The sequence below is a fragment of the Heloderma suspectum genome, chromosome 3 (genome assembly GCF_057233095.1).
Source record: "Heloderma suspectum isolate Gila_16-S chromosome 3, 16-S_ref, whole genome shotgun sequence".
NCBI lineage: Eukaryota > Metazoa > Chordata > Lepidosauria > Squamata > Helodermatidae > Heloderma > Heloderma suspectum.
The window spans coordinates 129,862,533-129,889,878 of NC_139460.1; the positions used below are offsets into that span (position 1 = coordinate 129,862,533).

Consider the following 27,346-nt stretch of genomic DNA (forward strand, 5'->3'; position numbering starts at 1 on the left):
TCGGTAAAGACACTAAAGGAGCAGATATAATAGGCTAATGATACATTTAGAAAATACACCCAGTGTGGAATCAATTTAAACAAAAAGGGGAGGGGGAGACCAAATCAATGGTCAGTATCCAGTGCTGTCACTGACCTGCCAAAATCCAGTGGCAGTTCACTCCTTTTTCCCTTTGCCTAGTAAATGCTAATGGTATTGCGCTAGTGTTGTTGTTTATTCGTTCAGTTGCTTCCGACTCTTCGTGACTTCGTGGACCAGCCCACGCCAGAGCTTCCTGTCAGCCGTCGCCACCCCCAGCTCCCCCAAGGTCAAGTCCGTCACCTCCAGAATATCAGCCATCCATCTTGCCCTTGGTCGGCCCCTCTTCCTTTTGCCTTCCACTTTCCCTAGCATCAGCATCTTCTCCAGGGTATCCTGTCTTCTCATGATGTGGCCAAAGTACTTCAGTTTTGCCTTTAATATCCTTCCCTCAAGTGAGCAGTCTGGCTTTATTTCCTGGAGTATGGACTGGTTTAGTGCTAGTGTTAGTTTACACTAATGCAACATCATTAGCGCTAGTGCTGTGGCAGCACTGGATACTGTCCCTTGATCCCATTTCACTACTGATAATTAAGAAATCCCTTCTCTAGGCTCCCTTATTTTTATCCTTCTGTACATGTTGACTTTAGATTGAATGCTGTCAGCGGCAAAACACCTGCTTTCCATGCAGAAGGTCTGAAGTTCAATCCCCAGGATCTCAGAATCCTGCCTGAAACCCTGGAGAGCTCCTGCCACTCAGTGTCCAAAATACTGGGCTAGATAGCCCAATGGTCTGACTCAGTATAAGGCAGCTTCTCATCAGACCGAAAGCTTTGCAACTGGAGGAAAACTAAACGGAGCATGCATGGCTGTGGATCACTTTCCATGTTCTTCTCTTTGTTGAAATCATGCATGGCCTATGGATCACATCCAGCCCATGATTTCATTTGCCTTCTCCCTTGCAGCTCTACTCTGTAAACATGTATATGACGTGCAAGGCAGAGAGTAAAGAGGAAGATGCCTTGAGAGCAGAAGGGGAAAGCAAGAGCAGCTCTGGTGATGGCGGAAGTGCCTCAACTTCCATTTGCATGCTGGCAATATCCATCTTTCTGCTCTAAGCCTGATAACATATATGCACACTTAAGAAATGCTTCCCTTTGTTTGGAGACTGGCAATAACATCATTGCTGGCAGATGGTCTGCCAGCCACCCCAACCAGTCAGGGAGATTGTGGGCTCCTGTAGTGGAAACACAGAAGACCATTGCATTTCAAGGAGAGAGTGGTGCATCAGTTCTCTTTGCCCATGTTTAGACTCCCATTGGGGCCTATTTATGGAGTTGGGTGCTCTTTCATTAGTTCTCAGAGAATCACTCGTTCGTGCTCTATTCAACAGAATGTAGATAAGGATCTGGCAGGATCTCAAGGTTGGCTACTGGTTGATTAGAGTGGCTGAGAATGCTGGGCTGGCAGCTTGCCCGTTATTAGGACTAGTGTTTTTCCCCTGCAGGATAGATGAATTCATGGGACCATTTCCAGAATGGGAGAGATCAAGGGAATAGTATATGATTCCCTGGGACTCTCCCAAGGTAGAACCTCACCATCAGCTGAGTTGACAGGTTTTACGGGCCAAGTCATTGGAGCTGTTCATCACCACACTTATCTGATATGCTGATCTGATAGGAGTGTAGGGTTCCTGGTGATTGAAGAAATGTATGCTTTATGCTTTGAATGTATTGTCTTGCTTTTTCTTGCTTTATTACCCTATTTTAGCTAAATAAACTTCTTTCCATTACCCATTGGTGTGTTCATTGCCTTCGAATACCCGAAAAGAACCATTGCCTATTGTTAAAATAATTGGCAAACAGCTCCCAACCCAAGCTCAGAAAGTTGGCCATTTTTGGTCTAAATTGGCAGTATTTCTGCATCTTCCAGTCTTTACACCTTAAGTAAGGGGCAACTTTAATTTGCAGTGGTGCTAACACATACACAGAGCTCCTACCACTGCAAAGGCTTTCTGCAGAGGCTTCAACTCTGTGTGTGCATTCCAACCAGACCATAATATGATAGTTGTAATTGTCATGGTTGTTTGAATCTACTCATGGCTTTGTAAGAGCTAGAGTCCATTTGAATGGCATTACTTCTTATGGGGCCTGGCAAAAACTAGGAAACGAACTTATAGTGCAATCCTATACTTGTCCATTCAGAAGTAAGCGCCACTGAATTAAATGGGGCTTTTCCCCAGGAAAGTGGCTAGAGGACTGTAGCTTTAATTTCCTTACAAAGGCAATACTTAATAGAATGCATATTGCATTTGGCCAAAGCACATTCTAAAATAATGTTTAGCATTTATGTATGTATGTATGTATGTATGTATTTATTTCTATACCACCCAATAGCCGAAGCTCTCTGGGCGGTTCACAAAAATAGCTTGTATCGTAAGATGGCTGATGCCAAAAATCGCACATCAATGGCAATATTTCTTAATGGTTAAATCATTTTCAATGTTCAGAACCAGTTTCCTATTTCTTTTTTTAATGCATTCTAACATTCCATTTTTCTAAATATTGCATCTTCCTCTTCTAGATTAGAGAGCATTTCATTATGGAATACTTTCTCCCCATTAAAGTATTTGTAGCCTGTGGACAACTCACCTCTTCAACTTCTATTTGATATGATAAACAGCTTGATCGTGTTAAGTTGCTTGCTGCTAGGCCTGTTTTTCAGTCCTTTAAAATAGTCATAACTCTCATAACTCTCTGGATGCTTTCCAAATTTTTTTAAGTCTTTTTGTAAAACTGGACATAGTTCAAAACACAGCAGTACTTTTTAACAAACCAAAATACAGAGGAAGCACCACCTCTGTCTTCTGCATGCTGCTCCTCTGTTTATTTATTTTCACATGCTTTCCTGTTTATGTTGAAATGGGTATTGTTTAATTATCCCATAATCTAAGACTACAGTTCTGTGCACACTTACTTGGGACAAGCCCCACTGAGCATACTCAGGATTACTTCTGAGTGACATGTGTTATTTGTACATCTCTGCATGGATCAGTGCGCAACTCACGATGCACAGATTGGCATGTGTGCTGATGGCACATGTACATATTTTTTTGGCTTCCCACACAGACCAACATTGCCACTGATTTCATTGGAAGTGAAAGTGAAGTCCAGATTTGCTTCAATTCAACCAAGGCCTGACTTTGGATCAGGGAGTGGAGTTTAAAGCCAAGAAGGCTGCCGCCAGGGTTAATTTATTTCCTTTGCTTAGAGATTTTGCAAGTGTACTCAAAAATGGGGAAAAAAATGTCTTGGGGGAATAATTACAAACATTACCATTTCATAATTATTTTCTCCTTGGTGGCTTTTTAAATTAAATATTTCAGAATTTCTCAGCCAAGGGAGATTAAATTAAATACTTCTTGATCATAGTCATTTACCTGTCTTCCTCTTGCCCACCTGAGCCAATTAACTTCTTCCTTTTCATGAACTTGCATAGTTTGGCTTTTTTACAGTTCCACTGATTCTGCAGCTGTTCCATACCCATAATTTACAGATCATGACAGTGGCCAGTCCTGCCCCTCCTGCAGGGAAAACTATGCAGGACTCCTGTCATGCCCAGTCCTGTTCCATGAGCATCACAGTGCTGCAGGATTCTTTGAATTGCATGGAATACATCTCAGAATCAAACCCTCAGAAACTCAGAAGTGCATAATGCCCCAATATAAATAAACACTGCACAACGTATAGAGCCAGAGTCATTGCTTCAAATGGTCCGTTGACACACTTGGAGAAATAAGGATAAGCATAGCTAGACACACTGGGAGTCTAGAAAGTTAGAATCTTCTAGCTTAAATGAAGGGAGGAAGAAAACGCTAAAGGGGAGTCGAAAGAGATACATATTTGTACAGCATCTAGCATAATGGTAGTAAATAAAATATTTACTACCAGTTGCACTGGTTACCAGTTGTTTTCCGGGCCAAATTCAAGGTGTTGGTTTTGACCTTTAAAACCCTATATGGTTCCGGCCCAGCCTATCTTAAGGAGCGCCTCCAGCAGCACCAGACAGGCCGCTTAACAAGATCAGCCTCGGATGGCCTTCTCTCTGTCCCATCAGCCAGGACAGCTAGCCTCATGAGGACGAGGGAGAGGACCTTCTCTGTGGTGGCCCCCACTCTGTGGAATTCCCTCCCTAGGGAACTCCGCCATGCCCCCTCTTTAATGAGCTTCCGTCGTGCATTAAAAACGTGGTTGTTCAGGCAGGCATTTGGGGTGGGTTAGGGTATTTTAAAAAAAATTTTATGGTAGAATTTTATTGTTTTAAATTGTTTTATGGTGTGTTGTACATCACCCAGAGTGGCTGGGTGACCAGCCAGATGGGCGATTAATAAATTTAATAATAAATAAATAAATAAATAAATAAAATAGTGGGATCATTTCAGGAGGCGCAGCAGCAGCAGCAGCAGATACATACAGCATCAGTAACTGATAAAGGAAATGAAAAGGGGCGTAGATGTTTACTCTTTTGCATTTTGCAGGAAGTACAATATTAAATTAACATGGAAACACGCAGAGGAAAAAATCTTGACATTATGGTCTGGGCCACAAGAGTACAGGAATGGTTTTCCCTCACCTGTGACATTGTTTCTTCTCCCCACCCTCACTTTCCTCTGGAGTATAAGTTATCACAACCAAAGGCAAGATGATGGCTGATAAAGAATTGAGGCCCATAACATTTCCTTTAGGATGACTTGGTGGGGTCAAGGGGATTTCCTCATTGTCAAGGTCTGACAGAACTGGCACCAGAAAGGAACTTCTCCCTGGGTTAGACTGGCAAATGAGCCTTGGAAGTGAGAAGGCTCATGTTTCAGGACTCACTTTGCTTGGCTGACTTGCATCTCCAACTATTTACTCTGTGTGGACTTTCACGTGGTGCACCTGCTCTTTGCTTGTGGTGTTGATTGCATAGGTAAAGAGAGGACAAGAGCTACCTTGCCACAGAGCAGGCAGTTAGATTGGCACTTTGGGTCCTTCTGTCTCTGGGGTTCTGCAATGTGTAGAATCACACTGCCCCCAGATACAATGAAAACCAATTGTATAATGGAGGAGGAATGGAGGATGGGAACATCTATAACTGTTAGCCAGAGTGGCCAGGACATGCTTACAGGACATAATCATGCACAGCCTGTGCTCTGCTGAGGTGTGTTCTATGAAATCAGGGCTGCTTAACTCTCATGATCAGGGTGCCCCTCAGCCTGTAAACAGATGGAAACCAGCAGCACCGTGCTCTGGTTTTTTTGCCCTATCCATTTGCAGTAATGTAGTGACCACTGCTGGCCAAAAGACGCTTGGCTGGGTTGTTAGTCTGCACTTTTCTTACGTTCCGGTACAATGCAAATCACCTTTGACCTCAAGGGATTATTGCAGATTTAAGCCAGCCGAGGAACTGATCCCTTATTGAGGAACTGATCCTTTATCGTTACACAGGGAATGGTTACATCAGCTGTCCCCAGTCCGCATAACTGTAAACATGACATTCCCCTGGTACTCATAAATGGTTCCATGTCCCTGTCCATTGTTCATTAGGTAAGCTAAACAATGCAATCAAAGATCTAGTAGAATGTAGTCTTTTTTCTCTTATCTATAGTACTCGGGGTTGTACTATATAGATAGTACTGTTGCTCTTGACAAACAATATTGAGGAAGCTTTCTCCTTGAAACAAAACCATGCATGCTCCTAAACTTGTATTTACAGGTATGTAATTCCCCACATTCAATCAACCTCATCCCAGCGGGTGCCGAAGTGCCTTGCAGTAATATTCTTTGTTCCAACCAGCATATAAAATATAGGCATTATATTGGTGTTCTGTGCAGCTCAAATAATGAAACCGCAGTCTCCCCACACAAACAATTTAACCTCTAAACTTATTTGCACGTTATTGCAGATATCTGTACAGCAAAGCAAACTAGTTTGATATACAGTTTATGCTTTAATAGGTGGCTGCTGCAAAGGAAATCTCATACTTTAATCAAATCCTCACCTCAACTGAGAACATGCACACTGTTGTTTTAGCCAGATACAAACAAAAACTAAGGAAAGGGGTGGAATGCAGTGCTTTTCTAGCACCAACATCCCTTAAAATGGCACTTTGTCCCTGAAATATTAACAATGACATATATTTCAAAAATATTCCCTTACCATTTAATCATGATGTTTGCCATGAACAGTATCTAGCTTTCCCAAATATACATTCTCTTATTCAAAAATAATAATAATAATAATAATAATAATAATAATCTTACCTTGTACAGAATTAAATAACAAGTTGAAATCCAGCCAAGCAATCAGTATGTCAGTAAAATGCCGTCAATATCCAGTTTCAAGAAACTGACGCGGTTTTCACAGTTGCCAGCGGGTATCACACTGTCAGATGCTGCAAGCCATGTGGGTGGACAATATATCATGTGTCCCCCCAGAACGACTCCTGCCTAGCAAGGGTCAACATGTACCCTGTACTCTTCTAGTCCCACACTTACTTTGCAGTCTTAGAGGACTTCCCTGCAACTTTTTCCTGAGTTGTTTTTCTTCCAGTTTGAAACATCTGAAAGCTAGAAAATGCATTTGGGGCTTCCCGTCTGTGGAAATTCACCTGCGCCACCTAGAGGTCTACCACAGGACAAGAAAAGCAACTGACATGCCCCATTTACCCCCAGTTCACACTACGAAACCAATACACTTTGCTAAAGTTTAGTGTCTTTTACTTTTTTGCTTTAAGAGCAACAACCCAATATGTAATGCTAAAAATGGCAGCTAAACTTCACAAAGTTTAACAAGGGGTTCTAAAACATTGTAAATCAAGAATTAGAGAAATGTTAAATGGTTTATAAAAGAAATCATAGTTAACATAATATCTATTAGAGATATTAATATAATTAGAGAGCCAGTGTAGTGTAGTGGTGAGAGTGACGGACTGGGAGCCGGGAGATCCGGGTTCTAGTCCCCACTTGGCCATGGAAGCTCACTGGGTGACTTTGGGCCAGTCACAGACTCTCAGCCCAACCTACCTCACAGGGTTGTTGTTGTGAGGATACAACGGTGAGGAGGAGGATAATGTAAGCCGCCTTGAGTTCCTTGCGAGAGGGAGAAAGGCGGGGTATAAATGCAATAAATAAATAAATAAAATAAAATATCTAAAATTATTTTCGTGTGTTATACAGGGCTAGTTTTGAGCTAGATTCTTTGAACAGCTCCCTCTCTTCAATATATCCAACAAGCATTTTATCTTCCTTAACAGTAACATTCACTAGGCCAGACCTACTTGCCATTGGCCTAGTCAATTTCACAACACCATTGGTTTTAGATGAGGCTAGGGGAAGGCGGTGCAATTGAGAAGCACAGAAACGGAATAAAGAGGGTGGGTTTTTTCCTCTGTAACCAGGCTTCTGCTTTCCCCCAAGCTGTTTCAGCACTAAATGAAAAGTGTAGGGGTGCTTCCAGACAAGGCTTTTATCGTGCAATTGTGCCTTATTCACAGAATGGGGGTGGGAGTGGGGGTCTAAGTGATGTTGTCTTCAATTTGTACTCCTCCTGTGCTTCTCCACTGTTTCCTCCATCTTTCATCTTACCTTAAGGAAGAAAAGAGGGAATAGCTGCACAATGCCTTTTGACTGGTTCTGCTAGGAGCACTCCATTTATTTATTTATTTATTTATTTAATGTTAAATTTATTAATCGCCCATCTGGCTGGTCACCCAGCCACTCTGGGCGATGTACAACATACAATAAAAACAGTTTAAAACAATAAAATTCTACAATAAAAACATTTTCTAAAATACCCTAACCCACCCCAAATGCCTGCCTGAACAAGAACGTTTTTAATGCACGACGGAAGCTCATTAAAGAGGGGGCATGACGGAGTTCCCTAGGGAGGGAGTTCCACAGAGTGGGGGCCACCACAGAAAAGGCCCTCTCCCTCGTCCCCACCAGTCTAGCTGTCCTGGCTGATGGGACAGAGTGAAGGCCATCCGAGGCTGATCTTGTTAAGCGGCCTGTCTGGTGCTGCTGGAGGCGCTCCTTAAGATAGGCTGGGCCGGAACCATATAGGGTTTTAAAGGTCAAAACCAACACCTTGAATTTGGCCCGGAAAACAACTGGTAACCAGTGCAACTCCTTCAGCATTGGAGTGATGTGATCTCACCGGTGGCTGCCTTTAATCAGACGAGCCGCCGCGTTCTGTTGTTGTTGTTGTTCAGTCGTTCAGTCGTGTCCGACTCTTCGTGACCCCATGGACCATAGCACGCCAGGCCTTCCTGTCCTGCGCTCTCTCCCGGAGTGTGCTCAAGTTCATATTCATTGCATCAGTGATGCTATCTAGCCATCTCATCCTCTGTCGTCCCTTTCTCCTTTTGCCTTCAGTCGTTCCCAGCATCAGGGTCTTTTCCAGAGAGTTTTCTCTTCGCATTAGGTGGCCAAAATATTGGAGCTTCAGCTTCAGGATCTGTCCTTCCAATGAGCACTCAGGGTTGATTTCCTCTAGGATTGACTGATTTGACCTCCTTGCAGTCCAGGGGACTCGTAAGAGTCTTCTCCAGCACCACAGTTGAAAGCATCAATTATTCGGCACTCAGCCTTCCTTATAGTCCAGCTCTCACAGCCATACATTACTACTGGGAAAACCATAGCTTTGATTAGACGGACCTTTGTCGGCAAGGTGATGTCTCTGCTTCTTACTATGCTGTCTACATTTGCCAGAGCTTTCCTCCCAAGGAGCAAGCGTCTTTTAATTTCATGGCTACAGTCACCATCTGCGGTGATCTTGGAGCCCAAGAAAATAAAATCTGTCACTGCTTCCATTTCTTCCCCTTCTATATGCCAGGAAGTGATGGGGCCAGATGCCATGATCTTCGTTTTTTTAATGTTGAGTTTCAAAACAGCTTTTGCACTCTCCCCTTTCACCCTCAACAAGAGGCTCTTGAGATCCTCTTCGCTTTCTGCCATTAGGGTGGTATCATCTGCATATTGGAGGTTGTTGATAATTCTCCCAGCAATCTTAATTCTGACCTGTGATTCATCCAACCCAGCGTTTCTCAAGATGTACTCTGCATATAAGTAAATAAGCAGGGTGACAATATGCAGCCTTGTCGTACTCCTTTCCCAATTTTGAACCACTCGGTTGTTCCATGTCTGGTTCTTACTGTTGCTTCTTGACCCTGGTACAGGTTTCTCAGGAGACAGGTAAGGTGGTCTGGTACTCCCATCACTTTAAGAATTTGCCACAGTTTGTTGTGATCCACACAATCCAAGGCGTTAGCGTAGTCAATGAAGCAGGAATAGACGTTTTTCTGGAATTCTCTTGCTTTCTCCATGATCCAGCGAACATTGGCGATTTGATCTCTAGTTCCTCTGCCTCTTCAAAACCCAGCTTGTACTTCCGGTAGTTCTCGGTTCGCATACTGCTGAAGCCTAGCTTGTAGGATTTTGAGCATCACCTTGCTGGCATGTGAAATGAGCACAATTGTGCGGTAGTTTGAACACTCTTTGGCGTTGCCCTTCTTTGGAATTGGAATGTAAACTGACCTTTTCCAGTCTTGTGGCCATTGTTGAGTGTTCCAAATTTGTTGGCATATTGAATGCAACACTTTAACAGCATCATCTTTTAGGATTTTAAATAGCTCAGCTGGAATACTGTCATCTCCGCTAGCTTTGTTGTTACTAATGCTTCCTAAGGCCCACTTGAGCTCACTCTCGAGGATGTCTGGCTCAAGTTCAGTGACCGCACTATCATGGCTATCAGGGACATTAAGATCTTTTCTGTATAGTTCTTCTGTGTATTCTTGCCACCTCTTCTTAATCTCATCTGCTTCTGTTAGGTCCCGGCCTTCTTTGTCCTTTATCATGCCCGTCTTTGCACAAAACATTCCCTTGAGATCTCCGATTTTCTTGAAGAGATCTCTAGTCTTTCCCATTCTGTTGTTTTCCTCGATTTCTTTGCATTGTTCATTTAAGAAGGCCTTCTTGTCTCTCCTTGCTATTCTCTGGAACTCTGCATTCAGTGCAGTTTCTGAACCGTCTTCAAGGGTAACCCCACGTAGAGCACATTACAGTAGTCTAAACGAGAGGAGACCAGGGCATGTACTACCGATGGGAGCAGATGGTCGGGAAGGAAGGGGCGCAGCCGACGTATCAGATGGAGTTGATACAGCGCTGTCCGGCTCACAGCTGACACCTGAGCCTCCATGGACAGCTGGGAGTCCAAAATGACCCCCAGGCTGCGGACCTGGTCTTTCAAGGGTAGCCATACCCCATTCAACACCAGGTCAACATCCCCCAGCCTCCTCTTGTCTCCCACCAAAAGTACCTCGGTCTTGTCAGGGTTCAGCTTCAGCCTATTCCTCCCCATCCAGCCACTCACCGTCTCCAGACATTTGGACAGGGATTCTACGGCCAACCTTGGTGAAGATTTAAACGAGAGGTAGAGCTGCGTGTCATCCGCATATTGATGACACTGCACCCCAAACCTCCTGATGATAGCCCCCAGCGGCTTCACATAGATGTTAAATAGCATCGGGGAGAGGATGGAACCCTGTGGCACCCCACAAGTAAGTGGCCACGGGTCCGAAACCTCCTCTCCCAGTGCTACCCTCTGGTACCTGCCGGAGAGGAAGGACCGGAACCACCGCTATATGGTGTCCCCAATGCCCAACCCCTCCAGGCGGTCCAGGAGGATACCGTGGTCAATGGTATCGAAAGCCGCTGAGAGGTCGAGGAGAACAAGGAAGGAGCATTCACCCCTATCCAGAGCCCTCCTCATATCACCTACCAAGGCGACCAAGGCCGTTTCTGTCCCATGCCCAGGCCTGAAGCCCGATTGAAATGGGTCTAGATAATCAGTTTCTTCCAAGTGTGCCTTCAACTGCACCGCCACCACCCGCTCAATCACCTTGCCCAAAAATGGCAGATTTGAGACTGGGCGAAAGTTGTTCAAAACTTGAGGATCCAAGGAGGGCTTCTTTAAGAGTGGTCTTATCACTGCCTCCTTGAGGGCTGATGGCATCACTCCCTCCTCAAGGGAGGCGTTTACCACCGCCCTGATCCCCTCACCCAGTCTCTCTCTGCAGCTCATAATGAGCCAAGATGGGCAAGGATCAAGTAAGCAGGTGGTCGGCCGTACCGATGAAAGCACCTTGTCCACTTCATCAGGAGGAAGAAGCCGGAACCGATGCCACAAAACAGGTTTGCCACAGGCCGCCTCTTGCTCACTAACTGTATCCACAGCGTGCAGAGTAACACACCTAATCTGATCAATTTTATCTGCAAAGTGCCTTGCCAAGGCCTCACAGGAGGCCTTAGAAAGCTCCAGTGGTTCCGGAGCTACAGGACCGACCAGGCTCCGGACCACTTGGAACAGCCTCCTGCAGACGCGATGGAGGCAGCATAATATTCCTTTTTTGCTGCCTTCACCGCCACATGATAGGCTGAAGATACAGCTCTAGCCCGTGTCTGATCGTCTTTGGAGCGAGACTTCCGCCACCGGCACTCTAGCCGTCTCACCTCCTGTTTCAGAGCTTGTAACCACGGATTGAACCATGGTGCAGTCCGAGCCCTGTTCAGGGGGAAAGGGCGTTTCGGAGCCACCTGATCTAATGCCCCAGTGATTGTGGCATTCCAGCCACCCACCAGGGTCTTGACCGAGTGGCCGTTGGCATGCCCCAGAGAATCCCCAAGCGCGTTCAGGAATCCATTTGGATCCATAAGACGCCTGGGGCGGACCATTTTAATGGGCCCTCCACCCCTGCGGAGGGGTTGTGGAACCGAGAAGTCCAACGTCACCAGATAGTGATCTGACCATGACAAGGGGGTGGTGGATATACCCCCGACTTCCAGATCACTCCCCACTTCTCCAGAAACAAACACAAGGTCTAGTGCATGACATGGGTGGGCCCAGTTAGAATATGGTGCAGCTCCCAGGAGGCCATGGTCTCCATGAAGTCCCGAGGTGCTCCTGTGAGGATGGCCTCCGAATGTACGTTGAAGTCCCCCAACACCAGTAAGTTAGGGGACTGCACACGCACATCAGAGACCACCTCAAGCACCTTGGCCAGGGAGTCAGTTGTGCAGCGGGGTGGACGGTACATGAGCAGAATCCCCAGACTGCCCTTCGGGCCCAACCTCCAGTACATGCACTCAGCAACCTTGGTCTCCCGGAGAGGGGGGTCTGGTGAAGACCAAGGACTCTTGGTAGATAACAGCCACTCCCCCTCCCCGATCCCCAGCCCTCGGCTGCAGTGCATACGAAAATCCAGCTGGACACATGGCTGCAAGGGTTGGAGCAGCAGCCTCGGCCAGCCAGGTCTCCGTAATACATGCCAGGTCTGCACCCTCATCCAGGATCATGTCATGGAACCACTGGAACTACTCTGAGAAACGCTAGCTAAGGGGTCCAGGATGGTGGTGGGAGGGGGTACAATGTGGAATTGGAGACTTTACAGTAGCAGGACTTATTCATCTTGTGTTGTAGGTTGCATGGCCCATGCACAGCCCACAATTGTCCTATGCCTATTTGCTCAGAAGTAAGTCCCACTGCATTCAATGGGGCTTCTCCCATGCAAGTGTGTATAGTATTGCAGCCCTACAGGCAACCTTATGCATATTCACTCAAGAGTAAGTCCTACTGTGTTCAATGGGACTTGCTCCCAGGTGTGTGTATGTATAGGATTGCAGCCCTCATCTCTTAAGCACTATGCTACACCAACTCTAGAGCTGTCTTCCCCTACCCTGGTGCCCTGCAGATGAGTTGGATTGCAGGCTGGGGGATGCTGGGAGGGCATCAGGTTGGCAGCCTTAAGGAAGGCTGCCCTGAAACAGGAAACTTGTGGCTTGCCAAATGTTGTTGGACTGCAACTCCCATCAGCCCTAGCCAGCATAGTCAATAGTGAGGGATGATGGGAGTTGCAGTAAAGAACATCTGGAGGGCATCACGATAGGGAAGGTTGCAATGGAGTCTAGAGGATCATCAGATGCTACTTGACTACCTCTGTGGATGCCATTGATATATGCACATGTCATTGGTTGTGTCTTGCCAGGGACACAGTTCTGAATGAATGCAAGACGATTCTTCTTTGAAGCTGGCTGGAGGTGGTCTTTTGGGGATGGGAGGATCAGGTGCTTTTACTGCCTCCCAAGATGTAGGCAGAGCCAAGATAATCTCTGGAACTGACACCCCGCCCTGGGTGGGTGGCACTGGGGCTGGGAACGCCTAAGGAGTGCTGGCAACGCAGCCTGACCTTCCACCTGCTCAGCTCCAGGCACTTGGCTCAGGGTGCCTTCCCGCTGCCGAGCAGAGCTTCAGCAAAAGGCAGCACCACAAGGAGGCAGTTTGGTGCCACCACTGGGGAAAGGAAGCTGGCCTAGAGCCGCAGGCAGGCAGGCAACTATGTTTCTGCAGGCAAACCAGAACAGGGAAGACTGATGAAGAGAGAGGCAATGCAAGCAATTCAGGACCAGGGGAAAGATGAGTGCACTGGGGAAAATTCAGAGCAATTCCTTTCTGCAATGTGGGGGATGCTGAAATAATATTCAATCTTGGTGTTTTTCTTCCCAAACATAATCAGTTGCTTGTTCTATATTGAATATGTGTATATCCCACCGGTAAATATGTGATTCTGGCTATAGTTATATGTGATTAATTAGGACAGCAATGACAAATCTTGATAAAATAGTTAAGAGCAGACACATCACACTGACAACAAAGGTCCGCATAGTTCAAGCAATGGTCTTCCCCGTGGTAACCTATGGCTGCGAGAGCTGGACCATAAGGAAGGCTGAGCGAAGGAAGATAGATGCTTTTGAACTGTGGTGCTGGAGGAAAATTCTGAGAGTGCCTTGGACTGCAAGAAGATCAAACCAGTCCATACTCCAGGAAATCAAGCCAGACTGCTCACTTGAGGGAAGGATATTAAAGGCAAAACTGAAGTACTTTGGCCACATCATGAGAAGACAGGATACCCTGGAGAAGATGCTGATGCTAGGGAAAGTGGAAGGCAAAAGGAAGAGGGGCCGACCAAGGGCAAGATGGATGGCTGATATTCTGGAGGTGACGGACTCGACCTTGGGGGAGCTGGGGGTGGCGATGGCCGACAGGAAGCTCTGGCGTGGGCTGGTCCATGAAGTCACGAAGAGTCGGAAGCGACTGACCGAATAAACAACAACAAGGCCCCTTTCATCTCAGTCAGACTCAGGGCGCAACCCTATGTGATCCATCTTAGTGGGGCTTGTGTGGGAGATGTACTTGGTGAACTGCCTCCCAAAGCAATCAAAAGTTTGACTTTATGGAGTATCGAGATAACTTTCAAATATTGGGAGAACTGTTTACATTAAGATTTGCTCAATAAATGCTTGGCTGTGCCATTTTGGCATACGCAGGACCACCTCCAAAATTTCCACTGCCCTTGGTGGTGACCAGGAGGACAAGTCTGGAGTCTCCCTCCGCTTCTAGCAAGGCCTGATGCCTGCATAAACTAAGACTAGAGTGGCCACTTACACATCACCCAAACAAAAGGAAAAGCACCACCAATAATGAGAACAAAAGAAGACAGCAATGCAAAGTTAGAAATGATTAGAGGCAACTGGTTAATGGTAAGGCTGTCAATGGGCATGGACAACCAGAAGAGCAGGATGTTAGAGGCATGAGGTCCAGCAGAATGGAACTGGAGCTCAGTAGGAAATGCAGTGGCAGAGCTTGGAGGTCTTGGCAGGATACGAAAGGTAGGGGAATAAGTAGGAATGATGGGAAATGCAGGAACACAGAAGGCTACCAGAGACAAGACCAGAATCTGTCCGTAGCCCAGGCAAAACCCAAGGCCTGAACCAGAAACACTTGTAGCCTGGCTAAGTCAAGCCAGAAGGCAAAGAACCAATGGGCAGCTTAATGGATGGAGCCAAGGTCAAATCTGGGAATGATAATACAACTGTTTCTACCCTCTCTCTGCAGCTTTAACTGGCTCAGCACAAGAGGCAGCAAAACACAAAACCCCTTTTCTAGCACTGGCTGTTTCCAGGGATGTTTCTAGTCCTGGCTGCCTGACAAAAATATGTCGTTTTCTTGAAGTTGAGAAAAGGCAGGGTAGCTTTCAACTGGTAATGTATTTAGGCATGTAGCACATTTATCAAAAGCATGGCTGTGCATTCTGTTTATAATCCCATTTCTTAGGAGATTATCTCCCTTAGTGAGTATAGACAAGACATTTTGCAATTTTGACTAATATTTGAACATGGTGTCATGTCACCTCTAATGTACGAGCCTGGTGTACCAGCAACCTCTAAGATGCATTGTAAATCCCATCTCTCACTATGGTATAATAACAGAGCTGGAAGAGGGCTATTCCTTTCCTTTATGAGCAATAATACTCTCCAGTAACTTGGTCTCCAAATAGGTTCCCCTCCCTTTATATATATATAAAAAAGTGTGTTACTTGAAAGTGTACTGAAATATCCTTCTAAGAAGCTAAAGGATTTCCTTCCCCTGAAAAAGTTGATCACACAATTGCAACCAGAGCCAATATTGTTTTGTATATGCAGGGCAGAATCCAACAGGGTGCTATTGGCCCCACCGATTCCCTTCTGCTTCACTGAGTCCCTTCCACAAGTGGTGGGTCCCACCAATTCTACTGCATAAGCAGGACCCACCACTTACGCAAGGGAGTTTGAGTGCTTCCTAGGGGAAGCCCCCAAACGAGTAGAAATGCTTGTTTCTGGAAGGAAGCAGGTTGGCGGAGCCCCCTTATGTGAGCTCCTTAAGGGATCCATTATTGCAATTATACATGCATAGTTCTCATTGGAAGACACACCTTGCAATAATAGACTGCAGTTCTTCCATTTGTTGATGACACTGTACTTACCTTAATATATGTGTGATTAAAGTGTGATTATTTCAGTTACCTGTGTTTAGTAGGCTTGGTTAGAGGTCCATTGCAGTAGGACATGGGAATTTGGGGCTTGAATCAAAGAGCTGGTTCAATAATTGTTTACTTGGTAATGTCTACAACATAACACTAAGCATTCTGTAGGATGCAAAACTCTATGAAATATTGAGCTCAATCCCGTTCAATGTGGGGACAGTGCCTCCATGCAGAAGAGTCCCAGAGGGCTCAATAAAGCTCCGTTTTTGCAGTTTTACACACACACAATAGGTTCAGGCAGGCAACACAACTGACCATTTGGGGGAATGAGAGGCCTGCGTGCGTTTCCTTTATCATCATCCATCCATCTCCCTCTGCCCGATGCAAGTTACATGTGCTCTGGAGCATGAGTAACTTCTTTCTTTCTACATATATGCCATTCATCTTTGCCATAAAATGTACAGGTCACTTTGTGACTATTCTGCCCTTTTCCGCTTAGGGTGATCTATTTTGTCCCTCCATACAACCTGATCAGATCATTGCTGTTTCATAATTGGCTTGAATTCTTTCCCTGTAGACACAACCTATAAAGTCTGTGGACATAAAACTTAATAATCTTTGATATAATTCCACAATGGTACCCTTGAAAATTAGGTTAGAGCAGCTGCAAAACATGTGGAATAATGAGGATTTGTCTACATTACAGCAATGATGACATAGTGTAGATACCATCTAATATATTTTATTGACCACCTTTGGAGTATCCAAGTAATAGATCCGGGGTCATATAGATACATGCTAGTGACTGAATTCTTTGAGAAGGTTGAACAGGGAGAACATTTCTGTTCTCCACTGCCTTTTCTTTTAATACAACCTCAATCTCCTTTTCGTTTCTCCTTTTAGTTAAGGCAAAAATGTTATAAATTATTTCATGGACAGACTCCTCTAGCAACACAGGAATGAATTCCAAGGTCTGGTTGCACCCAGGTCAATGAACAATGCAAGAGGTATTCAGTAGCTTTCTGTTCTGTGTCTTTGAAAATTAGGTTAAAGAATCGAACTGAAGGAAATAGAATGTCGTAACTCGTAACCTTTGAAATTCAAGGTTCACAGAATCTTGTCTCGCCCTGATTACCTCCCACTTTCCAGGAATGCATATTAAAACCAATAGGCTCTTTTTCTTCTTCTCTGCAGTGGCCAACCCCAATAGAATAAAACAAATCAACATAGCAATACACACAATTTCAAATAAAATCAGTCAATAAAAAGTAGTACAGACCTGGGAAAGTAACCAGCAGCTATAACAGAGATTAAGGGAGCAATCCTATGGCCACTAGACAGCAGCTAGACAGTCATAGGATATCTGGTTTTCCAGCAACCGACCTTCCCTCCCTTCCGCGCCCCATCGCAGGCAGCGTGGAACAGTCCCATGCTCTGCGCTCACAAGAGGAGCGCAGAGCGGCCAAAAAGGGGAATTCCAGGGGGCATTCCGGGGGGGGGGGCAGAAATGCCGGTACGACACATCCTATGTGTCGTCTGGTAGCCTCCTCACCCGCTCCACCCTCCCGTGGCTAGACAGCCGAAATCGGCTGTCTAGCCAAAAATTCAGGGCAGGAGAAGTACAGAGGGAACCATCCCCTCCATGCTTCTCCTGCCCTGCATTGGATAGGCGGTCGCCTCCGAGTTCAGAGGTGGCCGCCTGTCCCTATAGGATTGCACCCTAAAAGGTTTTATGTGCCCCAAACACCTGCTGGAAGATAATTGCCTTATGGTGCAATCCTATGCATATTTAGACAGAAATAAGTCCTACAACTCCCAGTATTCCTCAGCCAGGAGTTGTAGGACTTTTCTGTCTAGACATGCATAGGATTGTGCCTTTAAACTGGGAAAGAGTTCATTTTTCATGGGTGGCAGCACCACAACCTCTGTCAAAGCTCCAGGAGCCACCCCTTCCTCAAAGAGGCATTTATGACCTCCACTGGTCAAACGGCCAGTTCTCCTCCGGCTGATCTAATCAGCCAGGACGGTTAATGCTCAAGTGCACAAGTGTTAGGCCTCACAACTCCAAGGATCTTGTCCACATCCTAAAGCTGCACAAACTCCAAAGTATGCAAAGCAACAGGACAAGCAGAAGTCCCAGGAAGAACCAAAGTTCTGTCTGTAATGTATGTAGAATATAAGTCAGAATCAATGCGTCATACAAGTCAGAAGGTATCCAAGCAATTCTATCAGCAAAGGGCTTAGCAAGATACTCAACATGGGCCCCAGCATGGGTTCTTCCTTCAGAAGTTGCCAAGGTGTAACAGGCTCTTACCCACTCAGAGGAGGGCACTATGACACTGTAGTGTTAGAGAAAAATGTACTTTTTTGCTGCCATTACTGCCACACTATATGTTCTATAGATGAGTTCTAACCCACGTTTTCTCAGATTTGTCCTGAGTCTTCTGCCACCATCACAAAACTGAGAGACGAATAATGCCTCCTAGGAGGTAATAATATCTATAGCTCTGTGTCCTGATGTATAGAACAGACTACGGACAAAGAGAGTAGCACTGCTAAGTAACTTACAGACAAACCGCTTTTCCTCATACAGAGCTAATAATAGTTTTCTATGGCAGTAAAAGGAAGCTTGCTATCAAATACATAGTGGCATCTCCTGCTAGGACATAAATTTAGATAGCTTTCCAGTAGAACGTGCATAGGGATTCCATCTCTTCTTGTATTCTGAACTAGGTTGGATTGCTGTAATTATTTTAAATCTCCCTTTCAGAAAAAGATTCCCTTTTTTTTCACTTGCTGCTCCTTTGCCCACTTTTGGTGCTCTCCAGCTGGCTGCCCCAGCTTAGCAAAGCTGCCAATCCTCCCCTGACTACTGCTGGGCTCCCTGCTTGCCATAAAGACACACACACCAGCTTTAAAAATGCACACTCCTCTATTAGAAATAAGGGGAGTAGGATGGGGGGAAAACACTAGTGGCCAGTGGTGATTTTTTTCCTTGTGAAAAGTAGGCCTGAGAGTAATGAAGCCTGGGATAGAAACAAATAATAGAAAGCATGCCTATGGCATGGAAGAGGGAAAGGAGCTGTGAGAAAAAGTAATGGTGGAAGACAGGGGCAAAAAATCAGGAATATGATTTTAGATCTCTTTTTTGTATGTGTTTTAAATAAAATAAAATGCAGATTGCAGCATCCATCTGCCTAGTATCATCAGGCAAGGCACTACTGTAGCTTTCAAGAGGTCTTCTACTGTTTTCATTAAAAACTTCCTGTGAGCCAATTCAGTCCATTTCTATTGCTTTCTGATGATTTGAGGTGGGGGAATTAGCCTATTAATTGCCCCTTGAATTGCCCCTCTTAATTGCCTCAATGTCCACTTCTGTTCCCACAGGAGGCAGGTTTAATTACTGGTTTCCTGTCATTATGATGGGGTCCATTTACAGCAAAATAGTGCTATTTTGCTCTTTCAAAAAGAAAAGAAAAATAGAAGAAATAATGTGTTGCTTATTTATGTAATTATTTTATTTATCTACCACCACTCTGCAAAGAATGAAAAGCATTCTTTCTAAAGCATTCTATCGCTTTCTAAAGCTGTTCCACAGCTTTATGGGCAGCGGCTCTTCTAAGCTTTTGGAACATGTAACAGCCTTCTAAGTAGATAGTTTGGCAAGGGGAACATCCTTACGGAAGGAGACAGTTTGGTATTTTAGAACTTGCTGAGAAAGATTGCTAAAAGGTTCCTGGCTGGCAGAAGCCACTTTTTTATATAATGAAACTGATGTTCTGGACTAGTGCTACTTTGAGACAAGTACTGCCTATGCTTGGTTACTACTGCTGCACCTGGACGTTTGGAATGAAACAATTTATTACAAAAGATATAAACCTCCATCCCAAATCAGATGTTGTTGAACTACAATTCCCACCATCCCTCACCATTGGCCAGGCTGCTTGGGGGTGATGGAAATTGGAGTCCAACATCGTTTGGAGGGCCAAAGGTTCCCCATCCCAGTTTTACAGTGCTACTAGAAAAGCATATCCTGGATCTTCCCATCGCTCTGGGAAGTAGAAAGTGTAGTGTGAAACACTATCGTCAGCTGGAGGAAAATTTAGAACACAGCCACTGACCTCTTATGTTGTAATCAGTGAACAGTTGCTAAGTTCCAAGCTGTAAGGAATGTCGATATTAACCCAGTGCAATCAAGGAGCAGGATGGGTAATTTGCATGCTGGGAAGTCCAGGATCACTGTGCCATGGGAGGAGCCCTACTCTGTAGTTGACTTTATCATAATGGTTCACTCTGTCCCAACGACAAGAAAAATCCACATATTTACTTAAACGTTATCAGTTCTGCTGAGATTACTAGTGCCTTTTAGCTCTGCACTCTGCAGGTTATTTCCGATAATCTATTTTTCTTCCTTTGGTTACATCTAAACCAGAAATAGCATATAACATTGTATTTGGGTTTTTTTAAAATGTGTCCTGCTCTTTGAACCAACACCTCCCAGCAAGTCATATTAAAGGCATATTGAAACAACATAATATATGATACACAGCATAATCAATTGACAACTCATTAATTCCATTAAATGCAGCAGGAGTAAATGAAACAAAAACATCAAGAAAACTCCAGAAAAACTTGGAAGAGCAGCCAAAGGATAAGATCTTTTAAAAGACCTCCAACAGCTCTCTGAAAGTGAATTTCCTTTAACAGTCATCAAAATATTAGGAGGGAAACAAGGTGAAATGAGCTTCCCCAGGAGGCTATTCCAGAGTGTTGGTGCCACTGCAGGAAAGGCCCTATTCCAGATAGCCCCACCACCATGACCATTGCATTTCCAATGGTGAGAGAACCCAAAGGAGGTCCTCCAGAGATCATAAAGTTTAAAAAAAGATTCATATGGGAGAAGGTAGTCCTTTAAGGCAAAAGCTTATATATACCAAAGGTGTTTAACCTTTTTTCAGCCTGAAGGCCAAATTTCATTTCAGAGAAGCTGGGGGGGGGGGGGCACATTCCAGTGGTGGGTGGAGCCACAGGCAAAAGTACGAATGAACAGCAGGTCTACTCACAAATAAGCAGGATAAGGCTCTGCATGTCTGTTTAGAAATAAGTAAGGCTGAATCACTCAGCAGCACTTTAAAAAAGCATCCCAAACACCAACCCTCTGCATGTCTACTCAAAAGTAAGGATGAACATCATGTCTTCTCAGAAGTAACCAGAGAAGTCTCTGCATGTCTACTATGAAGTAAGCAGAGAAAGCCTTTGCAGGGCAGGTCTCAGAAGGAAGCAGGACTGAACATCATGCATGAATTTAAAAAAAAAACATCGCGGAGAAGCCCCGATTCTGCGAGGATAACGCCTTAATTTAAAAAAGAACATCCAGAGTGGGCGATAGGAGGGGGTAAAACTTAGTCTCATTTGAAGGGATAGAACAACCCCCTGCTCAATGCAGGAAGTCTGATTCCCAGGCAGTCACCCATCCAACTACTGACTGGGGCCGACCCTGCACATCCAGCCCTTTGCTTGTTGCTGAGGAAACACTGAGTGCTGAGGAAGCTATGTGATCAGTAGCCAGAAGAAGACATGGGGCCATCAAGAGCTGTGTTTGGACAGGAAGGAAATACAAACACCGTTGTATATGGACAGGCGGGGGAGGGGTCTACAACCGGATACGGTAGCGAAGGTGGAAAATCAGAGCACATTAAGGGGAAATACCGGGATATTAGGGTATTGAAAACGGGAGCACAGAAGTGGGAAATTCCGGTTCCAATTTGAGGCGGGTACCGCGTAATGTGAAAGGCGGGCAGTGAAACCACATTGGAAGCGAAAAAAGGCGGTAAGTGTAGATCTAGCCCCCGGCAGGGCAAAGTTCTGATCTCCAATCAGGAGCTTATTAGAGATGAGTGCTTTCCCTTGGTAAGTACCGAGAAAGGGAGTCTTCCCAATGGCACTGAAAAGATGTGAGCATGCATGCCTTGACGAATTCACTGTGTCCAACTCTCCAGAAGTTGAATAATGAACGATACTTTGGCTAATCTTTATTTTCATTGGGAATTAAGAACTCAAAGATAAACCCCATAATGAAGAATCTGCTAGAACCATACAATAGCATTATGCACACCAGGGAATTAAGTGAACTGATTTATGTTTGGTTGTTCCGTTAGATTCCTTGTACTGCATAAGCATGAAACATTTATCAGGAGTTCCATTGGAAGGTCTTTACTAGTTAGCTTAAAGCCAGAGGCAAAGCATTCATATGGGCCATTAGCTGAATACTGAGCAGCTAACAACAGACTCATTAGTGTATGTATAAAACACATGCAGACCTTTTTTTATAGCAATGCAATTTATTCTCAATAGGCAAAAATACAAAACTCAATTCCAGAAGGAAAATGAATGGATGCATGTGGTATCATCTTTCATCCAGTGATATACTAAGCATCTGTTTAGAGCAGGGGTGGCCAACTTGTGGATCTCCAGCTGTTTTGGCCTACAATTCCCATCAGCCCTAGCCAGCATAGCCAGTGGTGAGGGATGAAGGGAGTTGTAGGCTAAAACACCTGGAGGGCCACAGTTTGCTCACTTCTGATTTAGAAGCTCCACAGACAGAGGGCTCATTTTCACAAACAGCAGATGAGGTAATAAACTTGTTTCTTGGCTATACCACTTCAGATGGCAGGTGGGGCCTCATAAGATTTAATGCTCCTCAGTCCTTTATAAAAACACCATCCACATAGATGACAGGGAGAGAGGTCCTGACTTAGTCCTCTCTCTGATACCTAGTTTTCTATGTGGGGATGATGGAATTTCCTTTTAATATAGAAGCATTCAGTTGTGTTAACCTCCACATGCAGTCTGAACTGGCACAGCTCAGAATCAGGTTTCCTGCCTCATCTGCTGCTATCAGCATATCATTATGAGTAATGAGTTTAAGTAAAGGGCACAATCCTATGCATGTTCAGATAGTTTTCTGTCTAAACATGTATAGGATTGTGCCCTAAGTGATTGTTTGAAAACACAGGTTAGGTTAAAAAAAAAAAAAAAGATAGCAGAATTCTGTTTGTTTTTAAAACCAGCCATTGGTTTCTGCTTAGGGATATTTAATTACTTTTCTTCTTTCAGGAATAGTAATCATGCTTAGTGCTTTTATAGCACTTTACATGTTTTGAAATGCTATGCAGCTTTTAATTGGGCATTAATCATTGCTGCATACTTAAATGGTCTTCTGATTGTATGCTGTAGTTGCTTACTGGCATTACCTGCAGAAAAATGATATAGGCCTATGCATATTTTATACTGAGCAAAGAGATACAAGATATGCATTAGTTATCTTTAATTATACCAATATAAATTACCTCTTTTGTTCTGTGGTCAATCAGGCTGTGTTTAGGTTAGCAAACACTCTTATGGAGTGACTATTTGCACTCTTTTATTTCCCACTGCATTTGTTAGCATTACTTCAGTGCAAGGGAGCAGAAAACTGCCCCATTAGTGTGAGATATAACAAGAGAAAGTAAATGTCCAAGCTCAAATCAAAGAATCAGGTAGTTTGTGGGGGGAAAGCTGTAACCTAGCAGAAAACAGCATAACTAGCTCATTACCCAATGATAGCAAAAAACCTTCAATTTTCCTAAGCATTAAAAATCACATATAAAGATCAAAGAAGATAAAAAAAGAGGTTTTATGGGGAAGAGACAAAACAATACAAATATGCCTCACTCATATTATTTTAAAATTTAGTATACTCGGTTTTCTGTTTGACCTCTAATCCCAAAATATCCATATTTCCATTAAAGGAAAGTGGACAGTGTTCCTTAACAATTGCACCCCTTTAAAAGAGCTTGGATGTGTGGATAGATGTGGAAAGATGGGTGAACATCTTTTCAGGAACAATGTTACATTGCTTAATTGGTTTACAAATAATTACTTAACAGTTGTGAAATTTGACACCAGGTGTTTTGTCAGCTGAGAAAGAGAAGTTGCTCTGTTTAAAACAAACATTTTCAGTAACCCCGTCCTCCAAATCATTATGCGACTGACTGTTTTATTTACATCTCCTTATGTCATCTTACAGGTCTTCTTAAGCGAAGTTATGACAGTGTTTCTCAAACATTTCAAATGCAAACCCTCACTTGTATACAATACCGCACCTTTTGCGCCCCCTCCAACTTAACATTAACAGTATGTTCTACAGGTGAATGTGTGGAGACCCTCACACTTAGTCATGTGCGAGCTACCTGCTGCTGAATGCAAGGTCACTAACTCCTCCGCTGTGCAATCTCTCCACTTCATGGTGGAAGAAGAGTATGCAATGCCAAGCTCAGTTTCATAGGGGAGGGGGAAAGGGGGGGCACGCTGCAGGATTCTCTTCGGTGCCTGCCCCGGACCAGAACAGACCTCTGCACTGCTGCTAAAGCCCATTCCCTTTTACCTGATATCAGCGTTTTGCCCCTGCCAAATAAATGTCCCTCTTCAGCTCGACAAGTGGTGTGGGAAATCCATTTTGATCTTCTGCAAACCCAGATGAAACTTGTACTGCTCATGTACAACAGTTGGCCAGTGGTCAAAAATAAACCTCAAAGGAACTGAAGTCACTAGAGCTTTAATCAGCCTTGCCAGAAGAGAGATCACCTTGTGCTATCTCAATAACAAGGGCCTCACTATTTTATTTTTCAGCTTGAAGAAATGTGGGAGTGCATGTGGCTACTATTTCCAAAAGCCCTGTGAACAATCCCATAAACTGCATGTGAGTTTGAGCCATTTGCATGGATGCCTTGTTCCAGCATGCTTAGCTATGTATGGATAGGTACATAGACATCCTACCTCTGATGCACAATGTTATGTTAAAAATAGGCCAAAGGTGCTGGAAATCCAGTTTAGCTAAACTGCATCTTTCATAGAAGCGTATATATGTCTGACTCTGAACCCTTCTATCATTCCTTTCCAAAGTGTATCACCAGATATGGTTCAGCATGCCACACTGTCCAAATTAAGAAAGGGTGAATCCCTGTCCTCAGATCTCACTAGGTTGCAGAACCTCTTTCAGACTGAGGGCCAAATGCCATTTTGGAGGTGCTCTCAGGGGCCACACTCCAGTGGTGGGAGGGGCCAAAGGCAAATGGGATGGACTCCCAAATACCAGCATATTTTAGCTTAAAGCTCTTCCTGCCAGGAACTAACCCTTAGGAGAGGCATTTCAACCTTTTAGAACGGGAAAAAACTTCACAAAAGCCAGGAAACCACGAAAGGATTTGTGGCTGGGGGAAAGGGGGTGGGCTTCGGGCAAGGGGCCTTACCATCTGGAGAACCCCTTCACTCCTCTGGGCTGGGCTATGAGCCCAGACTCCTATGAGCCCCTATCGTACATGGAACTGAAATAACCTTTGAGCCCCTTTCCTGCTACTTTTGTTAATGTCCGATCATTGTAAATGCAGACAAAAGCAGCTCAGGAGTCATTTGTAATGCAAATGAGCATTACACCCAATATAGGTTTTATATTTACATTACAAACCTGATCTGAAACAAGACCCATTTTAAGTCTGGTCAGGATAACACCTTTACTATGGCTAAGTAAAATGTCACAAGGTTGTGAACAAGCTTTTCTTGTTCTCCAGGTGCCCTTCAAATGTGTTGCACTACAACCGCCATCATCACATCCAGGCTGGGGGTGATGGGAGTTGTCATCCTACACATCTGAAGGGTGCCGGGCTGGGGAAGGGTGTATTAAAGGTGTTATCCTATTGAGGCTACATGGCTTATTTCCCTCTCTGTGTGTGCCACTTGCATGTCAGGGGATTAGCATAATTACGCTCAGCAGCATGGCTTGTAGTGTCATGTCATGTGAACCTGGCCAGGGTGACTTGTAGGGTTTGGGGTAGCTTGGTGCCCATGGTAATAAGTCACCCTGGCCGGGTTCACATGGCATGACAAGCCATGATGCTGAAGGCAATTATGCTAATCCCCCTAGCATGCAACTAGCATGTACAGAGGGGGGAATAAGTTACTGTGGCATATTTCCCCCTCTGTGATCATATTTATTTATTTATTGCATTTATACCCCGCCTTTTTTCCTCTTGCAAGGAACCCAAGGCAGCTTACATTATCCTCCTCCTCTCCATTTTATCCTCACAACAACAACCCTGTGAGGTGGGTTGGGCTGAGAGTCTGTGGCTGGCCCAAAGTCACCCAGTGAGCTTCCATGGCCGAGTGGGGACTAGAACCCGGATCTCCCAGCTCCTAGTCCAACACTCTTGCCACTACACCACACCGGCTCATATGAGCCACTGCAATATGAAACAGACATTTGCTGCATTAATTTATAGCAGAGGCATGTTTTATTGCATGTCCTTATATTCCTCAATGACAACCCATTCATTTTTTTTTTTTTAATCATGTAACACTTCTGGACTTAGAAGTAAAAACCAAGAGACAATGCAAGGATGCAGTTGTGACTGAATTTGGGTAGGGCAGCATCCTCCAGCATGGAGCCCTTCAGCTGTGTTCCTCATCGTGCTGTCTAGGGATGATAACCCAACACGTATGGAGGGCACCAGGTTGGGGAGTGCTGGGGTAGGCATAATCCATGTGGAGGGAGAAGGGCCCTTTCATCTTTACTTTGGAGTGGAACATACAGTATTTTTTGCTTTTAACTTCACCCCTGATCCAGAAAACTCCTGCTACTGCACAAAGATACCTTCCACTGCTTTGAATAACACACAATGCAAGATGAACATCCTTGCTCAAATCTGCAGCATTAAAGAGGATCAGATATGCCTCTCTACTGTTAGTTTTTATTTCTAATGAACTATCCATATTATTTTGTGTGCTCCCCAAAAGCAGCACCATAGCTTGGTTTAAAAACACACACACACATTGTCTTCTGGTTCTAGGGAAATGTGCTTACTGAACATTTAAAAGTTTTTTCTGTGGATAATAGGTTTTAAGGCCTCATGGAACAAATAGATAATGTATGTCCTCCTGCCACCATATGCGCTAGCAGCATAATGTTAGCTATAGGTTATTTATCCAATATTAATGAATCCTTGACAAAGGACTATTTCAGCATCACTAAAACTTCTTGCTCCCAATCTCCTTATTTTGATCCCTGTGAGAGAAGATCCCAACTAAATTTGTTACACCACTGCTCATCCCGGGCACACCCCATCTATGCCTCTTTCACCCTTATGACATCATAGTTATGATGGCACAGTGCATACACTGATTTAAAGTTAAAATGGCATAACTACTCCACTATATCATCGTAACTACACAATGCTGGAGTTACATCATCATAGGAGATCCTGTAGCAAACCAACCCTTCTCCAGCTTCATGTAACTCAAGAATGGGATAGTACTGTTACTCCGGCTTCATTAACAATGTACTGTAGCAGAACTGGGACTAGTGACTTTGACAAAATTTAAAGTTTGCATCTTTGAAGG

At 44.4% G+C, this 27,346-nt stretch overlaps 1 protein-coding gene across 2 annotated transcripts in view; it reads right to left on the reverse strand.

The window, feature by feature from the left end:
- EDAR (ectodysplasin A receptor) overlaps window positions 1-6,621 on the reverse strand; it is a 111,467-nt gene extending 104,846 nt beyond the window's left edge. The window contains exon 1 of one of the 2 annotated variants that reach the window (XM_084841796.1): window positions 6,321-6,621. The gene's annotated coding sequence lies outside the window, so the exon portion shown is untranslated. The remainder of the gene's footprint in view (window positions 1-6,320) is intronic. The other variant, XM_084841795.1, reaches the window with a different exon arrangement.
- Between the last annotated feature and the right edge of the window lie 20,725 nt (window positions 6,622-27,346).